A 17502-nucleotide genomic window follows, 5' to 3' on the forward strand; every position below is an offset into this window, starting at 1 on the left:
TGTTAAGTTATCCTATCTGAGCACAATTCAACACCACAATGAACAATTTTCTCGTTTTGCACGAATTATGCTCATTTTCGCACGATTCAGCCTCTAGTTCGCACATATCCGCTGTAATTCGACTCTGTACTATCTAGTTATGTTAAGTTATCCTATCTGACCACAATTCAACACCACAATGAACAATTTTGCTCGTTTTGCACGAATTATGCTCATTTTCGCACGATTCAGCCTCTAATTCGCACATATCCGCTGTAATTCGACTCTGTACTATCTAGTTATGTTAAGTTATCCTAACTGAGCACAATTCAACACCACAATGAACAATTTTGCTCGTTTTGCACGAATTATGCTCATTTTCGAACGATTCAGCCTCTAATTCGCACATATCCGCTGTAATTCGACTCTGTACTATCTAGTTATGTTAAGTTATCCTATCTGAGCACAATTCGACACCACAATGAACAATTTTGCTCGATTTGCACGAATTATGCTCATTTTCGCACGATTCAGCCTCTAATTCGCACATATCCGCTGTAATTCGACTCTGTACTATCTAGTTATGTTAAGTTATCCTATCTGAGCACAATTCAACACCACAATGAACAATTTTGCTCGTTTTGCACGAATTTTGCTCATTTTCGCACGATTCAGCCTCTAGTTCGCACATATCCGCTGTAATTCGAGTCTGTACTATCTAGTTATGTTAAGTTATCCTATCTGAGCACAATTCAACACCACAATGAACAATTTTGCTCGTTTTGCACGAATTATGCTCATTTTCGCACGATTCAGCCTCTAATTCGCACATATCCGCTGTAATTCGACTCTGTACTATCTAGTCATGTTAGGTTATCGTAACTGAGCACAATTCAACACCACAATGAACAATTTTGCTCGTTTTGAACGAATTATGCTCATTTTCGCACGATTCAGCCTCTAATTCGCACATATCCGCTGTAATTCGACTCTGTACTATCTAGTTATGTTAAGTTATCCTATCTCAGCACAATTCAACACCACAATGAACAATTTTGCTCGTTTTGCACGAATTTTGCTCGTTTTCGCACGATTCAGCCTCTAATTCGCACATATCCGCTGTAATTCGACTCTGTACTATCTAGTTATGTTAAGTTATCCTATCTGAGCACAATTCAACACCACAATGAACAATTTTGCTCGTTTTGCACGAATTTTGCTCATTTTCGCACGATTCAGCCTCTAGTTCGCACATATCCGCTGTAATTCGACTCTGTACTATCTAGTTATGTTAAGTTATCCTATCTGAGCACAATTCAACACCACAATGAACAATTTTCTCGTTTTGCACGAATTATGCTCATTTTCGCACGATTCAGCCTCTAATTCGCACATATCCGCTGTAATTCGACTCTGTACTATCTAGTCATGTTAAGTTATCGTAACTGAGCACAATTCAACACCACAATGAACAATTTTGCTCGTTTTGCACGAATTATGCTCATTTTCGAACGATTCAGCCTCTAATTCGCACATATCCGCTGTAATTCGACTCTGTACTATCTAGTTATGTTAAGTTATCCTATCTGAGCACAATTCGACACCACAATGAACAATTTTGCTCGTTTTGCACGAATTATGCTCATTTTCGCACGATTCAGCCTCTAATTCGCACATATCCGCTGTAATTCGACTCTGTACCATCTAGTTATGTTAAGTTATCCTATCTGAGCACAATTCAACACCACAATGAACAATTTTGCTCGTTTTGCAAGAATTTTGCTCATTTTCGCACGATTCAGCCTCTAATTCGCACATATCCGCTGTAATTCGACTCTGTACTATCTAGTCATGTTAAGTTATCGTAACTGAGCACAATTCAACACCACAATGAACTATTTTGCTCGTTTTGCACGAATTGTGCTCATTTTCGCACGATTCAGCCTCTAGTTCGCACATATCCGCTGTAATTCGACTCTGTACTATCTAGTTATGTTATGTTATCCTATCTGACCACAATTCAACACCACAATGAACAATTTTGCTCGTTTTGCACGAATTATGCTCATTTTCGCACGATTCAGCCTCTAATTCGCACATATCCGCTGTAATTCGACTCTGTACTATCTAGTCATGTTAAGTTATCGTAACTGAGCACAATTCAACACCACAATGAACAATTTTGCTCGTTTTGCACGAATTATGCTCATTTTCGCACGATTCAGCCTCTAATTCGCACATATCCGCTGTAATTCGACTCTGTACTATCTAGTTATGTTAAGTTATCCTATCTGAGCACAATTCAACACCACAATGAACAATTTTCTCGTTTTGCACGAATTATGCTCATTTTCGCACGATTCAGCCTCTAGTTCGCACATATCCGCTGTAATTCGACTCTGTACTATCTAGTTATGTTAAGTTATCCTATCTGACCACAATTCAACACCACAATGAACAATTTTGCTCGTTTTGCACGAATTATGCTCATTTTCGCACGATTCAGCCTCTAATTCGCACATATCCGCTGTAATTCGACTCTGTACTATCTAGTCATGTTAAGTTATCGTAACTGAGCACAATTCAACACCACAATGAACAATTTTGCTCGTTTTGCACGAATTATGCTCATTTTCGAACGATTCAGCCTCTAATTCGCACATATCCGCTGTAATTCGACTCTGTACTATCTAGTTATGTTAAGTTATCCTATCTGAGCACGATTCGACACCACAATGAACAATTTTGCTCGTTTTGCACGAATTTTGCTCATTTTCGCACGATTCAGCCTCTAGTTCGCACATATCCGCTGTAATTCGACTCTGTACTATCTAGTTATGTTAAGTTATCCTATCTGAGCACAATTCAACACCACAATGAACAATTTTCTCGTTTTGCACGAATTATGCTCATTTTCGCACGATTCAGCCTCTAGTTCGCACATATCCGCTGTAATTCGACTCTGTACTATCTAGTTATGTTAAGTTATCCTATCTGAGCACAATTCAACACCACAATGAACAATTTTCTCGTTTTGCACGAATTATGCTCATTTTCGCACGATTCAGCCTCTAGTTCGCACATATCCGCTGTAATTCGACTCTGTACTATCTAGTTATGTTAAGTTATCCTATCTGACCACAATTCAACACCACAATGAACAATTTTGCTCGTTTTGCACGAATTATGCTCATTTTCGCACGATTCAGCCTCTAATTCGCACATATCCGCTGTAATTCGACTCTGTACTATCTAGTCATGTTAAGTTATCGTAACTGAGCACAATTCAACACCACAATGAACAATTTTGCTCGTTTTGCACGAATTATGCTCATTTTCGAACGATTCAGCCTCTAATTCGCACATATCCGCTGTAATTCGACTCTGTACTATCTAGTTATGTTAAGTTATCCTATCTGAGCACGATTCGACACCACAATGAACAATTTTGCTCGTTTTGCACGAATTATGCTCATTTTCGCACGATTCAGCCTCTAATTCGCACATATCCGCTGTAATTCGACTCTGTACTATCTAGTTATGTTAAGTTATCCTATCTGAGCACAATTCAACACCACAATGAACAATTTTGCTCGTTTTGCACGAATTTTGCTCATTTTCCGCACGATTCAGCCTCTAGTTCGCACATATCCGCTGTAATTCGACTCTGTACTATCTAGTTATGTTAAGTTATCCTATCTGAGCACAATTCAACACCACAATGAACAATTTTCTCGTTTTGCACGAATTGTGCTCATTTTCGCACGATTCAGCCTCTAGTTCGCACATATCCGCTGTAATTCGACTCTGTACTATCTAGTTATGTTAAGTTATCCTATCTGACCACAATTCAACACCACAATGAACAATTTTGCTCGTTTTGCACGAATTATGCTCATTTTCGCACGATTCAGCCTCTAATTCGCACAATATCCGCTGTAATTCGACTCTGTACTATCTAGTCATGTTAAGTTATCCTATCTGACCACAATTCAACACCACAATGAACAATTTTGCTCGTTTTGCACGAATTATGCTCATTTTCGCACGATTCAGCCTCTAATTCACACATATCCGCTGTAATTCGACTCTGTACTATCTAGTTATGTTAAGTTATCCTATCTGACCACAATTCAACACCACAATGAACAATTTTGCTCGTTTTGCACGAATTATGCTCATTTTCGCACGATTCAGCCTCTAATTCGCACATATCCGCTGTAATTCGACTCTGTACTATCTAGTCATGTTAAGTTATCGTAACTGAGCACAATTCAACACCACAATGAACAATTTTGCTCGTTTTGAACGAATTATGCTCATTTTCGCACGATTCAGCCTCTAATTCGCACATATCCGCTGTAATTCGACTCTGTACTATCTAGTTATATTAAGTTATCCTATCTGAGCACAATTCAACACCACAATGAACAATTTTGCTCGTTTTGCACGAATTTTGCTCGTTTTCGAACGATTCATCCTCTAATTCACACATATCCGCTGTAATTCGACTCTGTACTATCTAGTTATGTTAAGTTATCCTATCTGAGCACAATTCAACACCACAATGAACAATTTTCTCGTTTTGCACGAATTATGCTCATTTTCGCACGATTCAGCCTCTAGTTCGCACATATCCGCTGTAATTCGACTCTGTACTATCTAGTTATGTTAAGTTATCCTATCTGACCACAATTCAACACCACAATGAACAATTTTGCTCGTTTTGCACGAATTATGCTCATTTTCGCACGATTCAGCCTCTAGTTCGCACATATCCGCTGTAATTCGACTCTGTACTATCTAGTCATGTTAAGTTATCGTAACTGAGCACATTGAACAATTTTGCTCGTTTTGCACGAATTTTGCTCGTTTTGAACGAATTTTGCTCATTTTCGAACGATTCAGCCTCTAATTCGCACATATCCGCTGTAATTCGACTCTGTACTATCTAGTTATGTTAAGTTATCCTATCTGAGCACAATTCAACACCACAATGAACAATTTTCTCGTTTTGCACGAATTATGCTCATTTTCGCACGATTAAGCCTCTAGTTCGCACATATCCGCTGTAATTCGACTCTGTACTATCTAGTTATGTTAAGTTATCCTATCTGAGCACAATTCAACACCACAATGAACAATTTTGCTCGTTTTGCACGAATTATGCTCATTTTCGCACGATTCAGCCTTCTAATTCGCACATATCCGCTGTAATTCGACTCTGTACTATCTAGTTATGTTAAGTTATCCTATCTGAGCACAATTCAACACCACAATGAACAATTTTGCCTCGTTTTGCACGAATTATGCTCATTTTCGAACGATTCAGCCTCTAATTCGCACATATCCGCTGTAATTCGACTCTGTACTATCTAGTTATGTTAAGTTATCCTATCTGAGCACAATTCAACACCACAATGAACAATTTTCTCGTTTTGCACGAATTATGCTCATTTTCGAACGATTCAGCCTCTAGTTCGCACATATCCGCTGTAATTCGACTCTGTACTATCTAGTTATGTTAAGTTATCCTATCTGACCACAATTCAACACCACAATGAACAATTTTGCTCGTTTTGCACGAATTATGCTCATTTTCGCACGATTCAGCCTCTAATTCGCACATATCCGCTGTAATTCGACTCTGTACTATCTAGTCATGTTAAGTTATCGTAACTGAGCACAATTCAACACCACAATGAACAATTTTGCTCGTTTTGAACGAATTATGCTCATTTTCGCACGATTCAGCCTCTAATTCGCACATATCCGCTGTAATTCGACTCTGTACTATCTAGTTATATTAAGTTATCCTATCTGAGCACAATTCAACACCACAATGAACAATTTGCTCGTTTTGCACGAATTTTGCGCGTTTTCGAACGATTCAGCCTCTAATTCACACATATCCGCTGTAATTCGACTCTGTACTATCTAGTTATGTTAAGTTATCCTATCTGAGCACAATTCAACACCACAATGAACAATTTTCTCGTTTTGCACGAATTATGCTCATTTTCGCACGATTCAGCCTCTAGTTCGCACATATCCGCTGTAATTCGACTCTGTACTAATCTAGTTATGTTAAGTTATCCTATCTGACCACAATTCAACACCACAATGAACAATTTTGCTCGTTTTGCACGAATTATGCTCATTTTCGCACGATTCAGCCTCTAATTCGCACATATCCGCTGTAATTCGACTCTGTACTATCTAGTCATGTTAAGTTATCGTAACTGAGCACAATTCAACACCACAATGAAACAATTTTGCTCGTTTTGCACGAATTATGCTCATTTTCGCACGATTCAGCCTCTAATTCGCACATATCCGCTGTAATTCGACTCTGTACTATCTAGTTATATTAAGTTATCCTAACTGAGCACAATTCAACACCACAATGAACAATTTTGGTCGTTTTGCACGAATTTTGCTCGTTTTCGAACGATTCAGCCTCTAATTCACACATATCCGCTGTAATTCGACTCTGTACTATCTAGTTATGTTAAGTTATCCTATCTGAGCACAATTCAACACCACAATGAACAATTTTCTCGTTTTGCACGAATTATGCTCATTTTCGCACGATTCAGCCTCTAGTTCGCACATATCCGCTGTAATTCGACTCTGTACTATCTAGTCATGTTAAGTTATCGTAACTGAGCACATTGAACAATTTTGCTCGTTTTGCACGAATTTTGCTCGTTTTGAACGAATTTTGCTCATTTTCGAACGATTCAGCCTCTAATTCGCACATATCCGCTGTAATTCGACTCTGTACTATCTAGTTATGTTAAGTTATCCTATCTGAGCACAATTCAACACCACAATGAACAATTTTCTCGTTTTGCACGAATTATGCTCATTTTCGCACGATTAAGCCTCTAGTTCGCACATATCCGCTGTAATTCGACTCTGTACTATCTAGTTATGTTAAGTTATCCTATCTGAGCACAATTCAACACCACAATGAACAATTTTGCTCGTTTTGCCCGAATTATGCTCATTTTCGCACGATTCAGCCTCTAATTCGCACATATCCGCTGTAATTCGACTCTGTACTATCTAGTCATGTTAAGTTATCCTATCTGAGCACAATTCAACACCACAATGAACAATTTTCTCGTTTTGCACGAATTATGCTCATTTTCGCACGATTCAGCCTCTAGTTCGCACATATCAGCTGTAATTTGACTCTGTACTATCTAGTCATGTTAAGTTATCGTAACTGAGCACAATTCAACACCACAATGAACAATTTTGCTCGTTTTGCACGAATTATGCTCATTTTCGCACGATTCAGCCTCTAATTCGCACATATCCGCTGTAATTCGACTCTGTACTATCTAGTTATGTTAAGTTATCCTATCTGAGCACAATTCAACACCACAATGAACAATTTTGCTCGTTTTGCACGAATTTTGCTCATTTTCGGACGATTCAGCCTCTAGTTCGCACATATCCGCTGTAATTCGACTCTGTACTATCTAGTTATGTTAAGTTATCCTATCTGAGCACAATTCAACACCACAATGAACAATTTTCTCGTTTTGCACGAATTATGCTCATTTTCGCACGATTCAGCCTCTAGTTCGCACATATCCGCTGTAATTCGACTCTGTACTATCTAGTCATGTTAAGTTATCGTAACTGAGCACAATTCAACACCACAATGAACAATTTTGCTCGTTTTGAACGAATTATGCTCATTTTCGCACGATTCAGCCTCTAATTCGCACATATCCGCTGTAATTCGACTCTGTACTATCTAGTTATGTTAAGTTATCCTATCTGAGCACAATTCAACACCACAATGAACAATTTTGCTCGTTTTGCACGAATTTTGCTCATTTTCGCACGATTCAGCCTCTAGTTCGCACATATCCGCTGTAATTCGAGTCTGTACTATCTAGTTATGTTAAGTTATCCTATCTGAGCACAATTCAACACCACAATGAACAATTTTGCTTGTTTTGCACGAATTTTGCTCATTTTCGCACGATTCAGCCTCTAGTTCGCACATATCCGCTGTAATTCGACTCTGTACTATCTAGTTATGTTAAGTTATCCTATCTGAGCACAATTCAACACCACAATGAACAATTTTCTCGTTTTGCACGAATTATGCTCATTTTCGCACGATTCAGCCTCTAGTTCGCACATATCCGCTGTAATTCGACTCTGTACTATCTAGTCATGTTAAGTTATCGTAACTGAGCACAATTCAACACCACAATGAACAATTTTGCTCGTTTTGAACAAATTATGCTCATTTTCGCACGATTCAGCCTCTAATTCGCACATATCCGCTGTAATTCGACTCTGTACTATCTAGTTATGTTAAGTTATCCTATCTGAGCACAATTCAACACCACAATGAACAATTTTGCTCGTTTTGCACGAATTTTACTCATTTTCGCACGATTCAGCCTCTAGTTCGCACATATCCGCTGTAATTCGAGTCTGTACTATCTAGTTATGTTAAGTTATCCTATCTGAGCACAATTCAACACCACAATGAACAATTTTGCTCGTTTTGCACGAATTATGCTCATTTTCGCACGATTCAGCCTCTAATTCGCACATATCCGCTGTAATTCGACTCTGTACTATCTAGTCATGTTAAGTTATCGTAACTGAGCACAATTCAACACCACAATGAACAATTTTGCTCGTTTTGAACGAATTATGCTCATTTTCGCACGATTCAGCCTCTAATTCGCACATATCCGCTGTAATTCGACTCTGTACTATCTAGTTATATTAAGTTATCCTATCTGAGCACAATTCAACACCACAATGAACAATTTTGCTCGTTTTGCACGAATTTTGCTCGTTTTCGAACGATTCAGCCTCTAATTCACACATATCCGCTGTAATTCGACTCTGTACTATCTAGTTATGTTAAGTTATCCTATCTGAGCACAATTCAACACCACAATGAACAATTTTCTCGTTTTGCACGAATTATGCTCATTTTCGCACGATTCAGCCTCTAGTTCGCACATATCCGCTGTAATTCGACTCTGTACTATCTAGTTATGTTAAGTTATCCTATCTGACCACAATTCAACACCACAATGAACAATTTTGCTCGTTTTGCACGAATTATGCTCATTTTCGCACGATTCAGCCTCTAATTCGCACATATCCGCTGTAATTCGACTCTGTACTATCTAGTTATGTTAAGTTATCCTAACTGAGCACAATTCAACACCACAATGAACAATTTTGCTCGTTTTGCACGAATTATGCTCATTTTCGAACGATTCAGCCTCTAATTCGCACATATCCGCTGTAATTCGACTCTGTACTATCTAGTTATGTTAAGTTATCCTATCTGAGCACAATTCGACACCACAATGAACAATTTTGCTCGATTTGCACGAATTATGCTCATTTTCGCACGATTCAGCCTCTAATTCGCACATATCCGCTGTAATTCGACTCTGTACTATCTAGTTATGTTAAGTTATCCTATCTGAGCACAATTCAACACCACAATGAACAATTTTGCTCGTTTTGCACGAATTTTGCTCATTTTCGCACGATTCAGCCTCTAGTTCGCACATATCCGCTGTAATTCGAGTCTGTACTATCTAGTTATGTTAAGTTATCCTATCTGAGCACAATTCAACACCACAATGAACAATTTTGCTCGTTTTGCACGAATTATGCTCATTTTCGCACGATTCAGCCTCTAATTCGCACATATCCGCTGTAATTCGACTCTGTACTATCTAGTCATGTTAGGTTATCGTAACTGAGCACAATTCAACACCACAATGAACAATTTTGCTCGTTTTGAACGAATTATGCTCATTTTCGCACGATTCAGCCTCTAATTCGCACATATCCGCTGTAATTCGACTCTGTACTATCTAGTTATGTTAAGTTATCCTATCTCAGCACAATTCAACACCACAATGAACAATTTTGCTCGTTTTGCACGAATTTTGCTCGTTTTCGCACGATTCAGCCTCTAATTCGCACATATCCGCTGTAATTCGACTCTGTACTATCTAGTTATGTTAAGTTATCCTATCTGAGCACAATTCAACACCACAATGAACAATTTTCTCGTTTTGCACGAATTATGCTCATTTTCGCACGATTCAGCCTCTAGTTCGCACATATCCGCTGTAATTCGAACCTGTACTATCTAGTTATGTTAAGTTATCCTATCTGACCACAATTCAACACCACAATGAACAATTTTGCTCGTTTTGCACGAATTATGCTCATTTTCGCACGATTCAGCCTCTAATTCGCACATATCCGCTGTAATTCGACTCTGTACTATCTAGTTATGTTAAGTTATCCTAACTGAGCACAATTCAACACCACAATGAACAATTTTGCTCGTTTTGCACGAATTATGCTCATTTTCGAACGATTCAGCCTCTAATTCGCACATATCCGCTGTAATTCGACTCTGTACTATCTAGTTATGTTAAGTTATCCTATCTGAGCACAATTCGACACCACAATGAACAATTTTGCTCGATTTGCACGAATTATGCTCATTTTCGCACGATTCAGCCTCTAATTCGCACATATCCGCTGTAATTCGACTCTGTACTATCTAGTTATGTTAAGTTATCCTATCTGAGCACAATTCAACACCACAATGAACAATTTTGCTCGTTTTGCACGAATTTTGCTCATTTTCGCACGATTCAGCCTCTAGTTCGCACATATCCGCTGTAATTCGAGTCTGTACTATCTAGTTATGTTAAGTTATCCTATCTGAGCACAATTCAACACCACAATGAACAATTTTCTCGTTTTGCACGAATTATGCTCATTTTCGCACGATTCAGCCTCTAGTTCGCACATATCCGCTGTAATTCGACTCTGTACTATCTAGTCATGTTAAGTTATCGTAACTGAGCACATTGAACAATTTTGCTCGTTTTGCACGAATTTTGCTCGTTTTGAACGAATTTTGCTCATTTTCGAACGATTCAGCCTCTAATTCGCACATATCCGCTGTAATTCGACTCTGTACTATCTAGTTATGTTAAGTTATCCTATCTGAGCACAATTCAACACCACAATGAACAATTTTCTCGTTTTGCACGAATTATGCTCATTTTCGCACGATTAAGCCTCTAGTTCGCACATATCCGCTGTAATTCGACTCTGTACTATCTAGTTATGTTAAGTTATCCTATCTGAGCACAATTCAACACCACAATGAACAATTTTGCTCGTTTTGCACGAATTATGCTCATTTTCGCACGATTCAGCCTCTAATTCGCACATATCCGCTGTAATTCGACTCTGTACTATCTAGTTATGTTAAGTTATCCTATCTGAGCACAATTCAACACCACAATGAACAATTTTGCTCGTTTTGCACGAATTATGCTCATTTTCGAACGATTCAGCCTCTAATTCGCACATATCCGCTGTAATTCGACTCTGTACTATCTAGTTATGTTAAGTTATCCTATCTGAGCACAATTCAACACCACAATGAACAATTTTCTCGTTTTGCACGAATTATGCTCATTTTCGAACGATTCAGCCTCTAGTTCGCACATATCCGCTGTAATTCGACTCTGTACTATCTAGTTATGTTAAGTTATCCTATCTGACCACAATTCAACACCACAATGAACAATTTTGCTCGTTTTGCACGAATTATGCTCATTTTCGCACGATTCAGCCTCTAATTCGCACATATCCGCTGTAATTCGACTCTGTACTATCTAGTCATGTTAAGTTATCGTAACTGAGCACAATTCAACACCACAATGAACAATTTTGCTCGTTTTGAACGAATTATGCTCATTTTCGCACGATTCAGCCTCTAATTCGCACATATCCGCTGTAATTCGACTCTGTACTATCTAGTTATATTAAGTTATCCTATCTGAGCACAATTCAACACCACAATGAACAATTTTGCTCGTTTTGCACGAATTTTGCTCGTTTTCGAACGATTCAGCCTCTAATTCACACATATCCGCTGTAATTCGACTCTGTACTATCTAGTTATGTTAAGTTATCCTATCTGAGCACAATTCAACACCACAATGAACAATTTTCTCGTTTTGCACGAATTATGCTCATTTTCGCACGATTCAGCCTCTAGTTCGCACATATCCGCTGTAATTCGACTCTGTACTATCTAGTTACGTTAAGTTATCCTATCTGACCACAATTCAACACCACAATGAACAATTTTGCTCGTTTTGCACGAATTATGCTCATTTTCGCACGATTCAGCCTCTAATTCGCACATATCCGCTGTAATTCGACTCTGTACTATCTAGTCATGTTAAGTTATCGTAACTGAGCACAATTCAACACCACAATGAACAATTTTGCTCGTTTTGCACGAATTATGCTCATTTTCGCACGATTCAGCCTCTAATTCGCACATATCCGCTGTAATTCGACTCTGTACTATCTAGTTATATTAAGTTATCCTAACTGAGCACAATTCAACACCACAATGAACAATTTTGGTCGTTTTGCACGAATTTTGCTCGTTTTCGAACGATTCAGCCTCTAATTCACACATATCCGCTGTAATTCGACTCTGTACTATCTAGTTATGTTAAGTTATCCTATCTGAGCACAATTCAACACCACAATGAACAATTTTCTCGTTTTGCACGAATTATGCTCATTTTCGCACGATTCAGCCTCTAGTTCGCACATATCCGCTGTAATTCGACTCTGTACTATCTAGTCATGTTAAGTTATCGTAACTGAGCACATTGAACAATTTTGCTCGTTTTGCACGAATTTTGCTCGTTTTGAACGAATTTTGCTCATTTTCGAACGATTCAGCCTCTAATTCGCACATATCCGCTGTAATTCGACTCTGTACTATCTAGTTATGTTAAGTTATCCTATCTGAGCACAATTCAACACCACAATGAACAATTTTCTCGTTTTGCACGAATTATGCTCATTTTCGCACGATTAAGCCTCTAGTTCGCACATATCCGCTGTAATTCGACTCTGTACTATCTAGTTATGTTAAGTTATCCTATCTGAGCACAATTCAACACCACAATGAACAATTTTGCTCGTTTTGCCCGAATTATGCTCATTTTCGCACGATTCAGCCTCTAATTCGCACATATCCGCTGTAATTCGACTCTGTACTATCTAGTCATGTTAAGTTATCCTATCTGAGCACAATTCAACACCACAATGAACAATTTTCTCGTTTTGCACGAATTATGCTCATTTTCGCACGATTCAGCCTCTAGTTCGCACATATCAGCTGTAATTTGACTCTGTACTATCTAGTCATGTTAAGTTATCGTAACTGAGCACAATTCAACACCACAATGAACAATTTTGCTCGTTTTGCACGAATTATGCTCATTTTCGCACGATTCAGCCTCTAATTCGCACATATCCGCTGTAATTCGACTCTGTACTATCTAGTTATGTTAAGTTATCCTATCTGAGCACAATTCAACACCACAATGAACAATTTTGCTCGTTTTGCACGAATTTTGCTCATTTTCGGACGATTCAGCCTCTAGTTCGCACATATCCGCTGTAATTCGACTCTGTACTATCTAGTTATGTTAAGTTATCCTATCTGAGCACAATTCAACACCACAATGAACAATTTTCTCGTTTTGCACGAATTATGCTCATTTTCGCACGATTCAGCCTCTAGTTCGCACATATCCGCTGTAATTCGACTCTGTACTATCTAGTTATGTTAAGTTATCCTATCTGAGCACAATTCAACACCACAATGAACAATTTTCTCGTTTTGCACGAATTATGCTCATTTTCGCACGATTCAGCCTCTAGTTCGCACATATCCGCTGTAATTCGACTCTGTACTATCTAGTCATGTTAAGTTATCGTAACTGAGCACAATTCAACACCACAATGAACAATTTTGCTCGTTTTGAACGAATTATGCTCATTTTCGCACGATTCAGCCTCTAATTCGCACATATCCGCTGTAATTCGACTCTGTACTATCTAGTTATGTTAAGTTATCCTATCTGAGCACAATTCAACACCACAATGAACAATTTTGCTCGTTTTGCACGAATTTTGCTCATTTTCGCACGATTCAGCCTCTAGTTCGCACATATCCGCTGTAATTCGACTCTGTACTATCTAGTTATGTTAAGTTATCCTATCTGAGCACAATTCAACACCACAATGAACAATTTTGCTCGTTTTGCACGAATTTTGCTCATTTTCGCACGATTCAGCCTCTAGTTCGCACATATCCGCTGTAATTCGACTCTGTACTATCTAGTTATGTTAAGTTATCCTATCTGAGCACAATTCAACACCACAATGAACAATTTTCTCGTTTTGCACGAATTATGCTCATTTTCGCACGATTCAGCCTCTAGTTCGCACATATCCGCTGTAATTCGACTCTGTACTATCTAGTCATGTTAAGTTATCGTAACTGAGCACAATTCAACACCACAATGAACAATTTTGCTCGTTTTGAACGAATTATGCTCATTTTCGCACGATTCAGCCTCTAATTCGCACATATCCGCTGTAATTCGACTCTGTACTATCTAGTTATGTTAAGTTATCCTATCTGAGCACAATTCAACACCACAATGAACAATTTTGCTCGTTTTGCACGAATTTTACTCATTTTCGCACGATTCAGCCTCTAGTTCGCACATATCCGCTGTAATTCGAGTCTGTACTATCTAGTTATGTTAAGTTATCCTATCTGAGCACAATTCAACACCACAATGAACAATTTTGCTCGTTTTGCACGAATTATGCTCATTTTCGCACGATTCAGCCTCTAATTCGCACATATCCGCTGTAATTCGACTCTGTACTATCTAGTCATGTTAAGTTATCGTAACTGAGCACAATTCAACACCACAATGAACAATTTTGCTCGTTTTGAACGAATTATGCTCATTTTCGCACGATTCAGCCTCTAATTCGCACATATCCGCTGTAATTCGACTCTGTACTATCTAGTTATATTAAGTTATCCTATCTGAGCACAATTCAACACCACAATGAACAATTTTGCTCGTTTTGCACGAATTTTGCTCGTTTTCGAACGATTCAGCCTCTAATTCACACATATCCGCTGTAATTCGACTCTGTACTATCTAGTTATGTTAAGTTATCCTATCTGAGCACAATTCAACACCACAATGAACAATTTTCTCGTTTTGCACGAATTATGCTCATTTTCGCACGATTCAGCCTCTAGTTCGCACATATCCGCTGTAATTCGACTCTGTACTATCTAGTTATGTTAAGTTATCCTATCTGACCACAATTCAACACCACAATGAACAATTTTGCTCGTTTTGCACGAATTATGCTCATTTTCGCACGATTCAGCCTCTAATTCGCACATATCCGCTGTAATTCGACTCTGTACTATCTAGTTATGTTAAGTTATCCTAACTGAGCACAATTCAACACCACAATGAACAATTTTGCTCGTTTTGCACGAATTATGCTCATTTTCGAACGATTCAGCCTCTAATTCGCACATATCCGCTGTAATTCGACTCTGTACTATCTAGTTATGTTAAGTTATCCTATCTGAGCACAATTCGACACCACAATGAACAATTTTGCTCGATTTGCACGAATTATGCTCATTTTCGCACGATTCAGCCTCTAATTCGCACATATCCGCTGTAATTCGACTCTGTACTATCTAGTTATGTTAAGTTATCCTATCTGAGCACAATTCAACACCACAATGAACAATTTTGCTCGTTTTGCACGAATTTTGCTCATTTTCGCACGATTCAGCCTCTAGTTCGCACATATCCGCTGTAATTCGAGTCTGTACTATCTAGTTATGTTAAGTTATCCTATCTGAGCACAATTCAACACCACAATGAACAATTTTGCTCGTTTTGCACGAATTATGCTCATTTTCGCACGATTCAGCCTCTAATTCGCACATATCCGCTGTAATTCGACTCTGTACTATCTAGTCATGTTAGGTTATCGTAACTGAGCACAATTCAACACCACAATGAACAATTTTGCTCGTTTTGAACGAATTATGCTCATTTTCGCACGATTCAGCCTCTAATTCGCACATATCCGCTGTAATTCGACTCTGTACTATCTAGTTATGTTAAGTTATCCTATCTCAGCACAATTCAACACCACAATGAACAATTTTGCTCGTTTTGCACGAATTTTGCTCGTTTTCGCACGATTCAGCCTCTAATTCGCACATATCCGCTGTAATTCGACTCTGTACTATCTAGTTATGTTAAGTTATCCTATCTGAGCACAATTCAACACCACAATGAACAATTTTCTCGTTTTGCACGAATTATGCTCATTTTCGCACGATTCAGCCTCTAGTTCGCACATATCCGCTGTAATTCGACTCTGTACTATCTAGTTATGTTAAGTTATCCTATCTGACCACAATTCAACACCACAATGAACAATTTTGCTCGTTTTGCACGAATTATGCTCATTTTCGCACGATTCAGCCTCTAATTCGCACATATCCGCTGTAATTCGACTCTGTACTATCTAGTTATGTTAAGTTATCCTAACTGAGCACAATTCAACACCACAATGAACAATTTTGCTCGTTTTGCACGAATTATGCTCATTTTCGAACGATTCAGCCTCTAATTCGCACATATCCGCTGTAATTCGACTCTGTACTATCTAGTTATGTTAAGTTATCCTATCTGAGCACAATTCGACACCACAATGAACAATTTTGCTCGATTTGCACGAATTATGCTCATTTTCGCACGATTCAGCCTCTAATTCGCACATATCCGCTGTAATTCGACTCTGTACTATCTAGTTATGTTAAGTTATCCTATCTGAGCACAATTCAACACCACAATGAACAATTTTGCTCGTTTTGCACGAATTTTGCTCATTTTCGCACGATTCAGCCTCTAGTTCGCACATATCCGCTGTAATTCGAGTCTGTACTATCTAGTTATGTTAAGTTATCCTATCTGAGCACAATTCAACACCACAATGAACAATTTTGCTCGTTTTGCACGAATTATGCTCATTTTCGCACGATTCAGCCTCTAATTCGCACATATCCGCTGTAATTCGACTCTGTACTATCTAGTCATGTTAGGTTATCGTAACTGAGCACAATTCAACACCACAATGAACAATTTTGCTCGTTTTGAACGAATTATGCTCATTTTCGCACGATTCAGCCTCTAATTCGCACATATCCGCTGTAATTCGACTCTGTACTATCTAGTTATGTTAAGTTATCCTATCTCAGCACAATTCAACACCACAATGAACAATTTTGCTCGTTTTGCACGAATTTTGCTCGTTTTCGCACGATTCAGCCTCTAATTCGCACATATCCGCTGTAATTCGACTCTGTACTATCTAGTTATGTTAAGTTATCCTATCTGAGCACAATTCAACACCACAATGAACAATTTTGCTCGTTTTGCACGAATTTTGCTCATTTTCGCACGATTCAGCCTCTAGTTCGCACATATCCGCTGTAATTCGACTCTGTACTATCTAGTTATGTTAAGTTATCCT

This window comes from Megachile rotundata, unplaced genomic scaffold (assembly GCF_050947335.1).
Source record: "Megachile rotundata isolate GNS110a unplaced genomic scaffold, iyMegRotu1 scaffold0032, whole genome shotgun sequence".
In the NCBI taxonomy this organism is placed as follows: Eukaryota; Metazoa; Arthropoda; class Insecta; order Hymenoptera; family Megachilidae; genus Megachile; species Megachile rotundata.